The sequence below is a fragment of the Xiphophorus hellerii genome, chromosome 20 (genome assembly GCF_003331165.1).
Source record: "Xiphophorus hellerii strain 12219 chromosome 20, Xiphophorus_hellerii-4.1, whole genome shotgun sequence".
NCBI lineage: Eukaryota > Metazoa > Chordata > Actinopteri > Cyprinodontiformes > Poeciliidae > Xiphophorus > Xiphophorus hellerii.
The window spans coordinates 20,316,385-20,334,193 of NC_045691.1; the positions used below are offsets into that span (position 1 = coordinate 20,316,385).

At 37.6% G+C, this 17,809-nt stretch overlaps 1 protein-coding gene across 1 annotated transcript in view; it reads left to right on the forward strand.

Moving 5' to 3' along the window:
- Positions 1-566: 566 nt before the first annotated feature.
- The window catches only part of LOC116710063 (retinoic acid receptor gamma-A), a 50,443-nt gene continuing 33,200 nt past the window's right edge, over positions 567-17,809 (forward strand). Inside the window, exon 1 of the mRNA XM_032548864.1 lies at positions 567-1,086. The gene's annotated coding sequence lies outside the window, so the exon portion shown is untranslated. The remainder of the gene's footprint in view (positions 1,087-17,809) is intronic.

Below are 17,809 nucleotides of genomic sequence, written 5' to 3' on the forward strand. Positions count from 1 at the left end.
TCATCACGGATCAAATGGTGCTCCATTAAATGTTTCCTCACCAGAAAAGCACAGGGTTGATTTGCTTAGGAAAATCCTGTAGGAGGAAAAAGAGTCCTCTGAATAATTGTGAAGCTGTTGAAACTGAAAGGAGAAAATCCCTTTGTGCTTTTCAAGCCAGGCACGATGGAAAGTAACATTTAGTCATTTGCATTTCAGTGAAATGCAAAGAATATATATTTCTCCATAGGTTTGAGTGAAAGTCCCTCAGCATTTTGTAAAGCTCTTTCAGGTACGAGTTGTTTTTTATGGAAAAGTTTGGATCAGCATGTTAGCGCTGAGCATTTTCAGGTCACAATGAGGCATTTGATTGGCCTGATTCCTTTATCCCTCAGGTTAGACAGTCACAGTCCAAAAGTCAAGGCACGCAGGAATGGAACGAAAGCTATGGGCTGATACTGATACCCCCAAAGGTGTGCACCACTTGCCAGATGTGTGTTTGTGTATGTCAGGGAGTTAATCGCTGTTTCATGACTGCGTCTGCTTGTACATGCATGTACAAGCCAGCCTATCCTCGGGTGATGAGCAGGAAAAGACACAAACTCGGAGGCTGAAAGCAAACAGTTTGCTGTGCATTAAAAATCCCATTCACGAGCGTTGACTGACAGTGCATTTCAGATGGACCGAAGGTAAGGAGTGACTTTGAGACAAAGAAAGCGAAGCGGGTGGGGGTTGAGGGGGCAGCAAGTTGAAACCTAAGCTCTCTGAACCCTGTTTTCCCTGCCTTCGGGCATTCTGTGGCTGGTAAAAATATGTGCTGTATATTTGAAGTGTTATATCACGTGACAAAGGCAGGGTTTGTGAATCAAAGTACACAACGATTTCAAGAGGAGGGAAAAAGACAGAGGGAAAGAGAAAGAGGGTGTACGCTGGTGAGAAGACGACGACGACGAGAGAGACGGGAAAAGCAGAGAGGGAGGTGGAATGCAACAGGCTGAGGTCTGTTGTCGCTGCGAGACGGACTTCTGACTGACAAACGCGACCACGGCGCTACGTTTCAAACTCCCTTCTACACTGACTCTCTGAGGCATTCACATCCAACATCTGGTAAGTTCACTCTTTGCTCCTATGGCTTCCTGGTAACTTTTAGTCTGTTGGCGGTTTTCGAGAGAAGAAGACGACGGGCAGAGGACATATCAGAGCATGAGTGAGAAGTGTTCCTCTTGTCCCTCTCCCTTCTCTCTTTTTGTGTGTGAGTCAGTGTGTTTGTGGGACAGCATGAGGGGGGAGATTGAGTTTCTCAAGGACAGCTTTAATTGAGAACAGAGATTTGGAGAGAGGAGTAGAAAGAACAACAGAAAAAGCTTGGAAAGAGAATAAAAGCTCATCAGAACTATGGTATGATGAGGATGAATACTTTGTATTTGTTTGCCCTCTTTATGAGTGGAAAACTCCTTTTACTGCAGATTTTTAAATAAACAAGATAAAACTATTGTGCAAAGGGAAATAAGACGAGTTAGTCTCTCATCCACAAAAAGCAAACAAAAAAAAAGCATTTTCTTCTGTTGTAAACATCAGGCTTGGTCAGCTTTGAGGCCATTTCAATTTGTTTTCCTGCAGCAGACGAAGACGCTGCTGCAACCTGAAGGCTCTCAACCGCCAAACCGACTGTCAAAGTTGATTGATCACTCCATCAACATCACAATGATTGAGTATGTCTAGTCTACCTTAGTTTCAGTATGATCCCTCACCCTGACCCCCTCCAAACCAAAGGAAGCACTCACTCTGTCAGGTATCATAAGGCGATCTGCTGTCTGATCATTGCTGCTGCTTTGCATCATGTGTGCAAATAAACTAGGTGACCCTCTCGCATTGAAACACGAGCTCTTTTTATACAGACTGAATCACTTCAAATAGCATCCTTTGTGCGACATGTGGTGTATGACTACAAATGTGCTGCTTGATTGATGATGATGATTAAGATGTCATTTGCATGCCAAATGCTTCCTCTGCGATCTTATTTCGGGATTTCAGAGCTGCGTTTGACACAGTTCATCATAATCCACAGTTTGAAAGACTGGGAAAGTGTGTGAGATTGTCTGGTACTTTGGTGAATTGGGCCAGATCTGATTTGGAAATACTTTTTGTCATTTGGCATTCTGAGCAAACAATGATCACTTGTGGGGTTCCTCAGGGTTTCGTTCTCGGGAAAGTTTTCATTTGACATCTGTGATGTCCTTAGTTCAGAACACGTAGTATTATAACATCGCTTACAAAATCTATGCTGATGACAACTGACTGTATTTCTGTTCCACAACATGACAACAGTCCATTAAATTTACTAAAACAGAATGTCCAAAAGCATCAAAGAGTGGTTGAGCTAGCATTTCTGCAAGCTTAATGCAGAAAAACAAAACCTTTTTGTCCCAATAATAGAAGGCCAGAACGCAGCACCCAACTGGACTCAGTGAGTCTGAAGACCACAGACAATGAAAGATGTTGTTATGGACTCTGATGTTTATTTCTACATCTAAATCTGTTACTAAATCAGCTTACTACAATCTTAAAACATTACAAGAAAAAAATCCTGTCAAAAGAGACCATGGACAAAACAAGACATTGAAGGTTTTTATTTTGAGTTGGTTATATTATTGTGTAAAACTACTAATAAGGCAACTGGACCCCATCTAAGTATTTTCTCTAGAAACCTTTGAATGGTTTTGAACCTGAACCCTTTTCAAATTTGCTTGTCAAGTACACACAACTTATGGTAAATCACCAGATTTCTGCCCAATCAGGGCTCCCAGATCAAGAGCAAAAGAAGAGGAGAGCAACCAGTTTTTAAGTTCCTTAGCACTGGAACTAACCTCCTAAAAGCCTGAGATTTACAGAAACTATTGACTCCTTCAAATTATGACAGAAAACACCACTCTTTACCCCAACTTTCCTATAAGGCCCACTTTATCGGTTCATTTTATCACGTCTTAATTTTTCAAAATGCTGATTTTTCATTTCAAGGTTTCTCTCTTTTTACATGATGCTTCAGTTTTACTATTATTCTTTTAATTGATCCCATGACTTTTAGTTTCTTTACCTTTATTATTTTATTTTTCTGTTAATATTCTTAGCTTTCCGCATCAGTCGGCTAACACTACGTTGATGAGTGCTCGATCAGACCCACGGTAACGCGAGGCCTAGCCGCCGGTCGGTCTCGCAAACTCTTGACAGATCGGTTCCAGATTAATTTTCCTTGATGTCTGGAGGAATGTTCATCAGCATGTCACAGGGAAAAGTGCACGAGTCAGCAAGAAGGGGAAAAAAAAACAAGTGGGTGTGAACAATGTATCATACAGTATATCAGAATCACATTGTAAACATGCTTTCCGTGGCATGGTCATTTCTGTAGAGTACCAGCTACTGAATGGATTAAGCGTAGTTACATTTTTAAGTTTTCCTTTAAGTTTCATTTATGCAGAAAACAAACTGTTGGAACATCTTGTGTGTGGTTGCAAAGTCATGTGTTGGGGTGTGCTAACTTCTTTAACTGCGCTCCAATCTCATCTTTGTTCTCTTCACTTTTGAAGAATGACAGCCCCTCAGGCTGAGAGCGATGTCTGGCTCTTCTCTGTCTTTCCCTTTTTCTTTTCCCTCTGTCTCACTGCCTTCTTTCTTCCTTATTTTCTTTATATATATATATATATATATATATATAAAGTGGGAGCAAATTCTTCACTCTTTTCTTGTGCGTGTCAGCTGAGTTTCATTTTGTACGGGTTTGTTCTCAGTTGCTACTTTCAAGACAAAGATGCAGCCATTTGCTGCTCATTTCAGAGAGCTGAGGGCATCAGTTTTTTCTGTTCTGCACCATTGTCTGCTGAATTATTTTTGATGGATTTGTTTGGAGTCGTGTACTGGTCATGGTTTGGTTTGATGTCTTCAGAGATTTGAAAGTCACTTTTTTGACATTTACTGCTGCTCTCCTGCAGTTTCTTAAACTGAATGCTGAAAAAGCCTCAGTGTCTACAGAGTGCTTTAGTGTTATTAATCATGTCCTGAGGGCTGTGCCTGAGTAAAAACAGCTAGTCCTTTTTAGCACAGTTTAAACCACTCTGAGGACGAACATCAAGAAACTGATGGGGGATATTTGACTTTAATGCTAAATGAAAAGTGTCCCACTGAACGCCTGGATAAGATGTGACCTGCACAGCCTGAAGCGACAGGCCGTGACCCCAGATCCGACCTGGAGACCTTTAGCAGACCAAAGGGTAGCCTCCTTATAATGACAACATTATGTGTCTTATTAAACATTACTGCTATTGTCAACCTCATTTGCACCGGTGACACAGAATCCCGGTGTTAGTCGTGTTTCAGTTTTGCCTTTTAACACATTTCAGTTTTGGTTGTTTTATATGCCACACTTCTTTGGGAAATAAAAAAATGGGACATTTAGTGCAGACAGAGTCTGTTCCAACTAAAAAGGACCTCTGGCACAACAACATGCCTACAATGTCTCTATTTACGCCCACTTTATTCAGGAAACATATTCAGAAAGGAGCCATCTGCCATGGGATGTTTCGTGCCGATCTGGTAACAATTTGTACCTGTTTACCTCGAAAGGAGTCAACTGCTGCAGAACTTTTTGTCAATTCATAAATATTCATAAAATTCAGAAAATGAAATGGAGGTGTCTGAATTGATACATCATTGTACCAAGCATGTTGTGTGTACATATACACACGGATACATGTTTGAACTAAACATGTATCAATTTATATCTATTTTCAGGCTATTTTAGAATAGATGGAAAGATTTTGTTTCTCTGTGGGAAATTCTAGTGTTACAGTAGCAGAGGAAGTACGGCGATACACACACAGATTAGTAATAATAATAAAACAACAACAGAAAGACACAATAGAGAGCACTGTAAGATCAAATGTACAACATAGGAAAAACTATACAATTATGCTTAGTCTTCACTTTAAAGAGAGTTTCATTGTTTTTCAGCCACTGGTACGAGCACCACTGCTGGCACCTCAGCTGCTTTTTCTGGCCTTCAGAAGAAATTGTAGTCAGCTAATTAGCAAGGTAAATTTAAATGTGTAATAAAAAGGAGTTAAGTGATTTGTATGTGACTGTTTTAATGACCTACAAATTAAAAGTTCAAATAAACAAGAATCTTTTCACATGTTAAAGTCGGCTGCCTTGGGTTTTAAGGTCAGAGTTGGTAAGAAGCCCTCATCTTTACCATTTGAAAAGAATGGAAATGTTTCCCACTCCCAACTTTTAAGTTTAAAGTACAAATGGCGCATAGACTCACTAGTTATGTTGGCAGGTACTCCCTTACAGCTGCTTGTCAAATACAGAATCAGCCAATCACATGGTGTCAACTCGATGCGTTTAAGCATCTAGTTATGGTGAAAACGACTTACTAAAGTTCAAACGGAGCGATAATGTCTTAGGAAAGGGATTTAGATTTGAACATGACACAGTATCAGTAGGGCTGTTGAGTGGATAAAAATGATAATCAGAGATCAAATTGGTTTCAAATGAAAGAAAGGCAACAATAGACTGAATAACCACTCAATACAACCAAATCATTGAGCCTTTAAACAAATGGACTACAGAAGAAGGCCACCTGCTACAGTTTACACATGCTCATTAAAATTAGATGACAGGACATTGGAGAAATGGTGCCTGGTCCAATGAGTCTCATTTTCCACTGGAGCGTTTACATAACATATGATCAAAATTTGCAACACGCCACAATTAATGCAGTCCCAAAAAGATCAAAGAATGTTTATATCTATTCTTTCATTCTTTCATGCTTTCATACTACGACACAATGAACTGGCAAAGCCCAAATAACACACTGTTTCCAATGATGGTGGTGCTTAGAAAGTGGTACATGCTATGAAAAGGTTCGATAATGACTAATCTGAAATATTTGTTTCAAATAATTATAGTTCATATAATGGAAAAATTTGGTTATATGTGTTTCCAAACAACGATGGAGTTATTTTGGTTTCACTAGGAGTCATAATAAGTCAATACTTACAAGCAGGTTTGAGAAGCATAATTAATCAAAAGAAAAGATGATACAAAGCCTTCACAAAGACAAAATACAGTCAAATTAAAGTAGGTTGGGATGGAAAAATGGCACCACTTGAACCAGTTTTTCCATTGTTAGTCCATATGATCACACAGCTAAAATTCATTCAGCTTTTTCCAAAGTGCAGATAGTGCTCTAGTATTCATGTTGACCTTCCTGCAATCATTTGGATGAGCTGTGGTCTTATTTATCTTTTTTTGTGTGTTTTTAGACACCATTTGTTGAGCTAAAATTGTTTATTTAATCGCTGAACTTGATTTATGACTCAAATGAAGCCCAATGGATGAAATCTAATTGTACTAATGCTAATATCATCAGTCTATCTTAAAATGACTTGCAGTTAAAAAAAGAAAATCCCCAAACTTATAGTTGAATCTGAACACAAAAATAACAGAGAACGAACTTTTGCTTTACTGAAAGTATTTATTTCCAGATTTTGATTGAAACAAGATATCTTCTTCAGCTAATTTTTTTTTTAAGTAAAATATATATCCTTCCAAAATGTGGTTTCAATTTGAATCATTAGCCCAGTCCTTGAATTTCTCTCAATGCTCTAAAAGCTCCGCAAAGGTGGTTAGATCATGTCAGCTGCAAGATGTTTCGATAAGATGGATTCCTGGTAATAATTTCTTAACACGTTTTAAGCAGTAATGCCCAGAAAACATATCAAATGTTGTTTCTCGTCCTAATACACTGTGTGGATATTCTCGACTGAGCTAGCAATATAATTACATTCATAAATTAAAAATGTGTCCACGGCAGCCAAAAACATTTTGTGGCTGAATGAAAGCTGTCAGAAACTGATGGTTTATCGCCAAGTTGTATTTGTGCTTTTCAAAAGACATTTTTTGCATGTCAGATTGACATGAAATATATAGTATGGTCATTTGTTGGAAAATCTAATTATGTTGTTTGCGGGTGATGGTGCCTGTTGTTTTGTTTTTTCTTCTTCTGGTGTTTGTGTGTTCATACTTGCACTTTCTCCTCGGGGTATTCAGCACAGCTCATCTTTAACTGCTTTCTCTAAGAATAAGACTCAACTTTGGGTTTTAGTTTACTGGTATTTTCCCCTCCTAGAATAATTTTTTTTCAGTTGGGACTTTTCTTTTCTTCTTCACCGCACTGAATGTTGTTCGCCCTTTTTTGTTCCACTCTGTCTCTGTAGATATTTACTAGAACTTCATGTCCTACAAAACCACACAGATTCTTTTATTCCCCGCCACAAAGCAGATAACTCCTCAATGGCCATTCAGTAGATCTTTATTGTGTAAAACAAAAGAGGCTGAGTGTATAAAATGCAGCCTGCCAATAAGGAAAAAGCTTTTATGAAAATAAATAGAATGTCATAAAAGCAAACCATTTTAGATTTTCATAGGGAAACAAGTTACTAACCTCGTCTTGTTCTTTGCTTCATATAGAATATTTGGATGCTCTACCTCAATGAAATTCACTGGAAAGTTGTAATCAACTCTGCGGGGCCATATCTCTGCCAGCAGTAAAATGTCTTACACATTCCTCTTGCTCCATCTTTAATTGCTCAATATTTGGAAGCGTGGCTAAAACAAACTGAATGGCTTCGTTCACTTCCTCCGCTGACATTGCCAAACTGCAACCACAGGCAGACTACAGCTCTGAAACATCACACAAGAAAAGACGTCAATTGTTCGCAACTCCTCCTTCTGCTTCCTGATTGGTCCAGTTGAAGCTAAACTGGAGAAATTGACCTCAATGGGAGAAATCCCACATGGAGCACTGAAGGGAGATGACCGGGCTAAAACTATAGGAAGATATTTATATTTCCCAATTCATTTATTACAAGATTATTTTTTAGCTGAGAGGAGAATATATATATATATATATATATATATAGATAGATATTTTTTAATAAATATTGTGTTTAAAGACTAAGGCCATGTTTTAGGCAAAAACAAAGCCAGACACTTTGGTTCAGTTGTTCTCATCCCAAAACTCAAAAGGAGTTTAGAACCAGAGTCAAGGATCAGATATTATTAAAAATTTACTAATCTAAATTTTGTTTATCGAGATCTGATTTAACAACATACAAAATATTCTTTGTTGTGGTCAGTATTTATTTACATCAAGAGAGAGAGAGGAGTCGCTGGAAGAAATATTTTACCGATATTTTAGACAAAGAAAAACATTATAGAGCTCATTGGAAATGGCCTTTAGCAGCATATGTTAGTACTTTGGTGCAGTAAGCATCGCTAAAACTGCAGCGATGCTTACTTACAGCGATGCCTCTTGTGTGAACAATGTTCTCTTGTGTGTATTCAAGAGAACATTGATCCTTACTTTAACTCTCTCCCACTGCTTCCTAATTTAGCATAAAATCTCAAAAGCATAAAACGGTACAACTTTCTTTCACAGCTTGGATGAACCACATCAGTTTTACCAATTGCTGTGTGAGGAAAGTAGCTACTGGCTGTCCTAACGTCACTAAAAGTCGCTAAATGAAGTTATTACCTAAATTGCATAAATGGCCCTGTGTATGTAATTGTAATGGACACAATAATAGAGGTTTTCTTTAATGTCGGAATTCCTTGTCCTTTATTCAGGGCTGGACTAAATCAACTGACCCAAAAAGACTCTGGTGGAGTTTCTTTTTTGTTGTTGTTGCTCTTGCTGATTATTATGAACAGTAACAATGCAATGTGTCAAATGTCAAAGTCTCCAATAAGACTAGAAATACGAAACTTTTTTATATATGGTCATTGGGACGGTCTGAATATTTGTTGCATATGTCGACATAGTTGCTATGTTTCCAACAATGACACACAGACATGCCTCGGCGTGATATTTCTGAAGAAAATATTGTTTTCTTATTAACAGCTGTACTGAACCGGTTGCTATTCTGGGGACTGATTGGGAAAGGATTCAATTTCACTGTTTGCTAATCAGATGGTCACTGGTCTGGGTGGAACGAGTTGAAAATTGTAAGGTTCTGTTTATTTGTGTTTTTATTTTCCAAGGAGAAAACCAGGATATTTATAGTTATGAGGCTTTATATAAATACCAATCTGAAATGTTTTTTTTTTTCTCTTCGAAGAGTTTTTGCGGCGCTAGTGGCTCGTATTTTTTGCGACAGTAGGCAGACAGGAAAGAGGGGGGAGGACATGCGGCAAAGGTCGCCGGGACCAGGAGTCGAACCCGCAACAGGACTAAGGCCTCCAAACGTGGGGCGTTTGAACCCCCTGCGCCACCAATCTGAAATGTGAAACAAGCAGCGCACCAGCAGAAGGTCTTCTGAACTTGATCTCTTTGCCACCTCTTTGAACCTCCAACATTACATAAACAGCCTCCTATTTGTTTTCCATTTTATCCTCTGTTCTTGTATGAAACATGTTTTCAGCTAAAGTTCAATTCCTTTCAAATTTCCCCTAAGCTTTGCCAAAACCCCAACATTTACCTCACACACAGCTAAACGCATGTTGGTTTGATGGAACTAAAAAGAGTGAAGTGATAAAAAAGACTTCAGCCAAAATCTTTGAAATATGAAGCAGCGGTTGGGTTTCTGGACAGAGTAGAGAGAGTGATGCATTTAAAAAAATAAAATACGTCTATTCAAAGCCATCCTTACCAGGATAAACACAGCTTGAGTAAAAGTAGCAATGTTGGAGCAATAAAACCAAGAACTCTTCACTTCGGAAGACAAAAAGTAGTATAGGTACCTTTTAAATTTTATTCCCCAGAATAATACAATGATTTAGAGAAAAAAACCCGAATAACTCATTCATTAGAAAACATTTTGAATATTCTAATCAAAGATTGAAGGGATGTTTCTGGTAAGATTGGTTAGCCAAAAATTGTATTCAAGTAGCACTACTTAAAAATGTTAGATCACAAACAATAAATGGTAGTCAAGCAAAGCGAAATTAGCCAAGAGTAAAAAAAGTATTTGGTAAAAAGATTACAAAACTACCAAGTAACCACTTTACCATATCAGATTTATTTGGGGGGGGGGGAGATTAATGAAATCAGACACAAATAAAAGTCAGTAAAACATAACAATCATTATAAAATAGATACAAACAGAAGACAATTACACATATTTATTATTCAAATTATTTTTAGTATGTGTTATTTGTTACATTACTAAAATATTCCATTATTAATTATCTGTGCAATTGGGTGAATATATAGCAAGAAAAAAAAAATTGTGCCAAAATAGCATCAGAGATCAGTGGAGTCTGACAGTATGTGGTTCATGCAGACACACTTCTGTTTGAGAGGTCAGATCTGAACTACTCAACCCCTGGGACCAGTAGAGCAGTAGGGTCACAGCAGAGAGGAGAAATGGATCTGACAAAGCACTCACGAACCTGACAGGCTCTGAAGCTGTGGCAGTGATTACTGGACCAGAATCAAACGGCCGTAGACAACAGGCTGCAAATGTGTGGGGAAAGGTAAGGTTAAAGTAAAACTGAAGAGATCTGACAGGGGAGTGAAAGTGAACAAATACATGAAACAAAGAAACTAGAACACAAACCGGAACTACTGAATAAAGCTCAAAAACTGAGAATAAATATGAATGGAGAACAGAATAAAACAAGACTAGAGAGCAAAATTACTAGCTGAGCCACAAACTAAAAACTGTAGTGATTAACAAATCTACTGTCTGACTAATCAGGACATAACCTGAGCAAAATATTATTTTATTGATTTATATGTAATTAAGTGTATCTCCAGAGTGATTTCATTCTTAAGTTAATATTTTGTAACAAGTTCAAGATTGTTCAACTCAGTTTTTCTGAAACCTTAATCTCCTATCCTCCTTTTCCCAGCAAAAGCTTCTTCACACTCTCCACAATATTTCTTCCCCTGAACACAAGAGGAAAGAGGAAAAAAAGAGCTGATAGAATAGCTCTTCACTGCGAAAATCATATAAATACCCAGAATTAGAAAAAAACAGAAAAGTGACTCCCTCAATGAGGAAAATTTGACTCTGAGATAAATTATTGAACTCACTTGTTAAAGTCTATAAAGATTATCTGGAAACATTAAATCAAACTTTGGTTTGCACAAACTTTATATGCAAACCAAAATGGAAGTCCTTAAGTCCTTATTATCTCTTAGCGTCTCTGTCATCGGAGTCTGTAAACGTTTTATTTATGACCGGCATCGCTGTTTGTTACAAACTGAAAACTGGAACTGGAAAACATGGCGTTCTGCTTTCAACCTGACCGAGACACTATAGTTTGTGAAAAATTATATAATCTTTAAAATATGTAATAAACTTTTCTTTTCTTTCAAGACACTCTAAATTTGCTCTTGCTTGATGTAGTTTTACATGAAACGAGACATTTTCATGTTTTCTGTATTTGTAGTTTGGTTGAATAAAACTGAAAAATAATGAGCTGCAGTTTTGTTCTGTTAGATTTCTCTATTAATTACACAAATGATTAGCAACAAAGACACATTGAGGCCAATTCTCTTTTTTATCAGTTCAGAAGTTCCTCCTCAAATTTCACAAATGCTGTTTATTTTTGGGAGATTTAAAAATTACAAACCAACTTAGATCCCAAATATGTCAACAAAGCTTCGTGTGAAGTGTATGAACTTAGACTGCATTTTACTTCCTGCTCCCTGTGATCAATAAGTGTGAATGATCTGATCAAAACATATTTGTTAGGATCAGGTAAGTCATTGTGAGTCCTAGCTTGTACATAATTTAAATGTGATAAATTATCAATAGAGATTCAAAGACAGAAAAAAAAAAAGGAAAAACACAAAATACCCTGAGAAAGTTTATGAAAATGTCAGTCAAGATTCATTTAATAGATTAAGAGACTCTGACTCCTTGGTTATGAGTCGAGATGTTTTGCAGAATGCTGCAGGATTTTGTTTGATGTGTTAATCCTGGCAAAGGTGGGCAGAAAGGAAAGAAATGGTCCAGAGCTGAGTTTGTTGAGGTAGAGTGCTGAAAAGCTGAGCGATGACCTATCTTAGTGTGGACAAGTCGTTGGACAACACTCTACTTCTGTTTTAATGTCTGCAATCTGACCGTGTTTAAGCTCCTCACTATTATATCTGGAAGAACTAACTACATCCAGTGATTTTGATTTTGGCAGGTTTGACTAAATTACATAAACTAAAACATTAAGAATTAATGTTAGTATGTGTCTTTGAGTTTTGTTTACTGTATGTTTTATAAAAATTAAACATTATTAGTCAGGGCTCTTCACATGTATTGGCAGCCACTGATTAAAGTTTTGAAAAAGTAAATGATATTCCTTGTTGTTGCAAAATCTCAAACTGTAAAAGTAAAGTTTTTATTTGATTACTTTTATTCAGAGGAGAACAAAAACAATTCCTGGAACCTAAGTTCCTATAAATCATGATTTTTATTATTTCTCACATACGAATAAAAATGTTAAAAACTTTCAATTGTTAATCAATAACCTTCCAGTGGAGTGTGATGTGGTACAACGATCCATTTCTTAGTCACTCCTCACAATGGGAAACACAAGAGAACATGTCAGTGATATAAGTCAAATATTTGTTGATATTCATGAGTCAGGAATCCGCAGCAAGAAAATACTTCAACTCATCTAAACTTGAAAACATTGTTTAAAAAGATAAACCACTTTTTCCTCTTACTGTCACAGTTAAATAAAACTTTTACTGTTTTAGCTTAGATTACCAAAATTATTTCCTTTTCATTTTATTTTAAATGTATTAATTTCTTTAAAAATCAAAATGGAAAAAACTAAACAAAATATTTACAAAATAACAAATTCAGGCACAAAAGTAACACTTCCAAATAATTGAAAAAGCTAATGTCTATAGTAGAGAAAGTAATTCAAGGATAATGTAGTAAATGTTTTATAGTGTCCATCAGAAAAAGATTTACAGGCAAAGTTGAAAAAGCGTTTACAAAAATGGCGACCTGAAATCCTGACTCCAGGAAAACGGCTGTGAGAAGCTTGGGTTCAATGTTGTGGGTATCCTTTCACAAGTCATAAAGTTTAGAAGGCAATTCTACCAAACACTACAGAAATTTACGCTAACTTATGAATTCAAAGAGTTTTCCTACTTTTATTGTTCTGGCATTTTTTTTTTTTTTTTAACCTCAGATAGTAAAAATAGTGACATAATTTTGCTAATCGTTACTGACCTAAAAGAAGAAAAGTTTAGTCTGATTGAAAGCCAGAAAAAAAAAAAAAAATAGGCGTCCTCATACATATATATGTTATGTAAATATCTCATTTACTCTATATTTAGGGTCAGAAAAGAATAAAGCTGCAAGAAAAAGAGCCTGTAAGTGTGGGCACTGCATGAAGTGACTTGGCAGGGCAGAGAAGCAGCCATTATTTTTTACATTGGATCTTATTTTATTAGTCTGGGGAAAGAGAACATCACTTATGGGCGTGTAAGTGTGTGTGTGTGTGTTAGCTGTACCAGGACCAGGTGACCCAGTTTGACCCGACCCAGCAAGGTCTCATAAAAGCAGCATTGAGGCTTGGAGGCCCAGCGACACAGCGCTGCTTTTGTTGCCCGGCCCAAGGTGTATTCCCCCTGGAGGTAACGAGGGGTGGGGGCGAGTAACACCCCAGCAAAAGGCAGAAACCTCTGCTTAGTGTTAGTGCTCATTAATTCTCAGTTTATTAGCAAAAATAAAATTGTTTCTATGTATGTTTTTAATGGCTTTGCTCACCATCCACTTTCTCCCTCCGCCATTAAACACAATTAACTCTTTCTCCTATTAGTTTCCCATTTCATTAACTCCACGTCTTTCATCAGCTTGCCAGATGTTTAAAACGGCCTCCTGTTTCATTACTTTCCTGACAAGCCTCACCACTATTTTCTTCCCCCCACATGTCATTTTTTTATACATCTGGTTTTCATACCACATATTTTTGCTCTTTGAATTTTGATTGGTTAAAGAGTATTCTTGAAGTCGTTGCATCTGCAGTCGGATCCTCTGTCCTGTATTTACGGCTTCATTCTTCAAGGTCAATTGCCACTCTCAATGGTCCTTCAGAGTGTGTGAACGTTGTGTGTCCCCCGCTGATTACTTGCCCACGAGCACGATCAAAGTCGCAGAACATCTGCGCGCGCTTACGCGCGCGCCCCGCTTCTGCCTACATGTCGGTTCTTGCATCTGTCTGCGTCCTGCCTTTAAAAAGAGGCTTTGCATTGATTGCAAAATGCAGCAGTTCCCAGCAAGCATATGTAATTACGTTTGAAATAACTGCATGCTTCGTCCAGCTTGTGCTTGGCGTTCTTTAATCGTCAAACACTGCAGCTCTTTGTGAAAACAGTTGTGGGGACTCTCCCCGACGGGCCCTCGCAGTGAAGAAAAACCGCAGCGGAGCCAAGCCGCTACAGAAAATATGTCAATATGGGAAATATGACTTTAAAAACAACACTCTGGGAGCTGACTTTGTGGATTTTGGTGAGAAATTGCGCTATATACTGTAGGCGCTTTGGCGTGTGTGTGGGAAGACATGACGTGGACGGATTTTACTCTAATAATAGTCACTTAGATGAAAGCAGAGGAGAGAAGTGAAATGTTCTCGGCGATTAGAAACACTTCTCGTCATAATACGGTTCAGTGAAAAAACACAACACGATGGAAATAAGTTGTTATATTTCAGCTTCTGACCATTTAATCACACACCAGGAGCTGGCAGTCTTATTGTGGGGCCAAAAACAAAAATTGTCAGCAGTAGACTGCAATGAAGATTATTTACTACAAGCACAGACATAAAGATGCACTTCTTGTACTTTTTCCTGGAACTGAATCCATAGGACATTATCCTTAGCTGCTCTTTTAAAGCATGTAATTTTTATAAACAATATGGTTTTATTACATATTTGCTAAAACTATCACTACCTGGTGATAATATAACATGAGATAATGAGGTAGGAGCTTGAATTTTCTTCACAAATTTTCTATTGTACATAGAACCAGTTAAAAAAATATTTTAAAAAAATTATAAAAGTTACATACTGAAACTTTAACCCAACCATTTAACATTTAATAAACATTCGCTAACAAAATCTTTTTTAAACAACTAGTTATCAAAAAAATATATATTTTGCATTTATAAATAATTGACTATTCATTCATTGGCCATGAGGCAAAATGTTATAGTGGGCAGAAAACCAACACTCCTCATTTATCTGACCCACACCAGTACCAGGGTGGAACACGGTGGTGGCAGTGGCATGATACGGGGATACGTTTCTTCGTCAGTGACAGGTAAGCAGGTGAGGTCTGATAGAAAAATGAGCCAAGCTTGTCAGGATCTGTGTTTTTCTGTGTTTATTTAGAGTTTTCTGTGTCCTTAGTCTCTTCGTTGTCCTGTCCTCCCCTTGATTGTTCCCAGGTGTGTCTCGTCTCTGTGATTACCCTCCCGTGTATTTAACTCCACCTGTGTTCCTTGTTCCTCGTCGGGTCCTCGTCAATGTCTAGTCTATCCGTTGTCAGTGTGTGTACTACCTGTTGCTGGGTTTATTTATAATTAAAAATCATCATTTTCATCTGACCTGGGTCCGCTGCGTCTGCCTCACCACCAACACCACACCGCTTCATGACAAAGCTAATCACACAAGGTATAGAACTAGAAGAAAACATGGTAGCACTAACTTTACAGAGTGTGAATATATAAATGCACACCACACTTTTCAGAACACTTTTCAGAGATTCATTTGGAAAATAATTTCAGAACTTAGATTTATCAAAATATACGGTAATATTGATTACCGTATATCAAAATATACGGTAATTAAATTCTACTTTAATTACATTAAAGTAGAATTGTAATGAAAGTAATTACAGTAAAGGTTTACGTGAAATAAACACTTAAAATGACAGCAACCACCTGACAACTCCACTGCTGCTATTTTACTGTAAATTCTGGGTGAATTCATCGCAGTGCAGGTGTGATTATCTTTACATTTGAAGTTCATGGGGTGTGAATACTTATTCAAGACACTGTAGGTTTCATTAGGATGCTGGCATGGGGCAGGACTTACGGTAGCACACCTCATGCATTCAAATAGTTTTGAATAGAAGTAGGACTCCTCACAGAAAATTACTTTGAACCAGAATTCTCCAGTCAACCATTTTACTTCTTGCACAACTTCGGGTCAACAGTGTTTCTGCTGCTGCGTAAATCTCGCCTACCTGCTGCCAGTTTTGAGCAAAGCCCTGCACTGGTGGCTCCTGAGGAATTTGTCCCTCTTTTACTACATTTTTAAGCTTTCCTTAGGGATTAGTTTAAACTGTGAGACAAATGGCATTAAGTGATATGCCATTTGTTAATTATAGTCATGGGTTTTTTTTAACAGCTATCTAATAGTTTTTACATCTGTCTGAAATGAAGCCTCAATCAGAGCTGCCAGGGTTAGTCGAGTTTACTGTTTGTTTGAGTCTAATCTGTCACTAGAGACAAAAGATTTATGTTTTTGCCTGCACCCAGACACGAGAATGTGACCTAATTTTGAAAGAATAGTTTGTTTGTTTGTTTGTTTGTTTGTTTAGTTCAGCTAAATTGATTTTGTTTATTTGAAATACAACTTGGAGTTATTGAAAGTAAGACATGTGTAAAGCCGTTATTCTCTGACACTGTCTCTTATCCACCCTGGGTGTTTGATTCCCATGCAGACCCAAAACAACAAGACATTCTTTGGCCAAGCTGTATTTACCACAGATTCACCACAGAGAGCTTAACCCCACCCACTCATAAATTCACTGACGGGGGCAGGAGTTACAGAGAAAGATGAAGGAAGTGCTGCACATTAAGCATTTCTGACAGAGTTATAAGCCACAAAGTGACTCCTGGGAAACAAACAAAGGAAGATTTAGGAGCAGATGTTCTCATCAGAAAGTTGTCAGCAGAGCAGATGAGGTTGGGCCTGTGTATGGTGTGAGAATGCTAAGCTAATGTGTGTTTGTTCTAGCAAAGGGTTAAAATTGCCCAAGTTGCGGCTGACTGTTTGTGGGTTGGCTGGCTGGAGTCAGGCTGGCAAATGAAACAGAGGGACCTTTATGATACACTTCTGCTGATTGAAATCATATGGTATGCCTGAAATTACTTTACTAGTCGAAAGATAAAAAAAAAAGGCAGCGCCATATTGCCCTGCCCCCCCCCCCTCCCCCACCGTTCCCGCTTGATCTTACTCGTCTTCTTTGTTTTGTTCTTAATCTTCTTTGTTTTCGTTTTTCTCTTTTAATATTTCAGCGACGCCTCCAGCCCTGTTCCCAAATATCCTTCATAATCTCTTTCACATGTGGATTACTGAGATTTATTCTGCATATCGTCAGTGTTTTATGGTTTACAATAGTATGATTTTAACCTGAACTGACTGTCACACAAATTATGATGCTAAGTGCGCACCAGTTGGCTGTTTCTTTGTTCAGATGCCTGAACTAATCATTTTTAGAGCTTCATGTTTTATTTGACTTAACACACACTACTGCAGTTCCTAATAAAGCTCAGCCATTCTTCAACTAAATCTAATATAAATCGAAACTACTGTTAAATGAACGGGAAATTTTAACACATAATTCCACAAAAACAATTGTTGATCCATTTCCGGGTGGAAATAATGACACAATATGTTTTGAATTCAAGGGGTGGCCAGGAAAAATACTCATGATTATTATTATTATTATAATTTTTTACATCACTAAAATAGCTATTTATTTAAACCAGTTACATATTATCTATTGCATTTGATAAACATTTTACA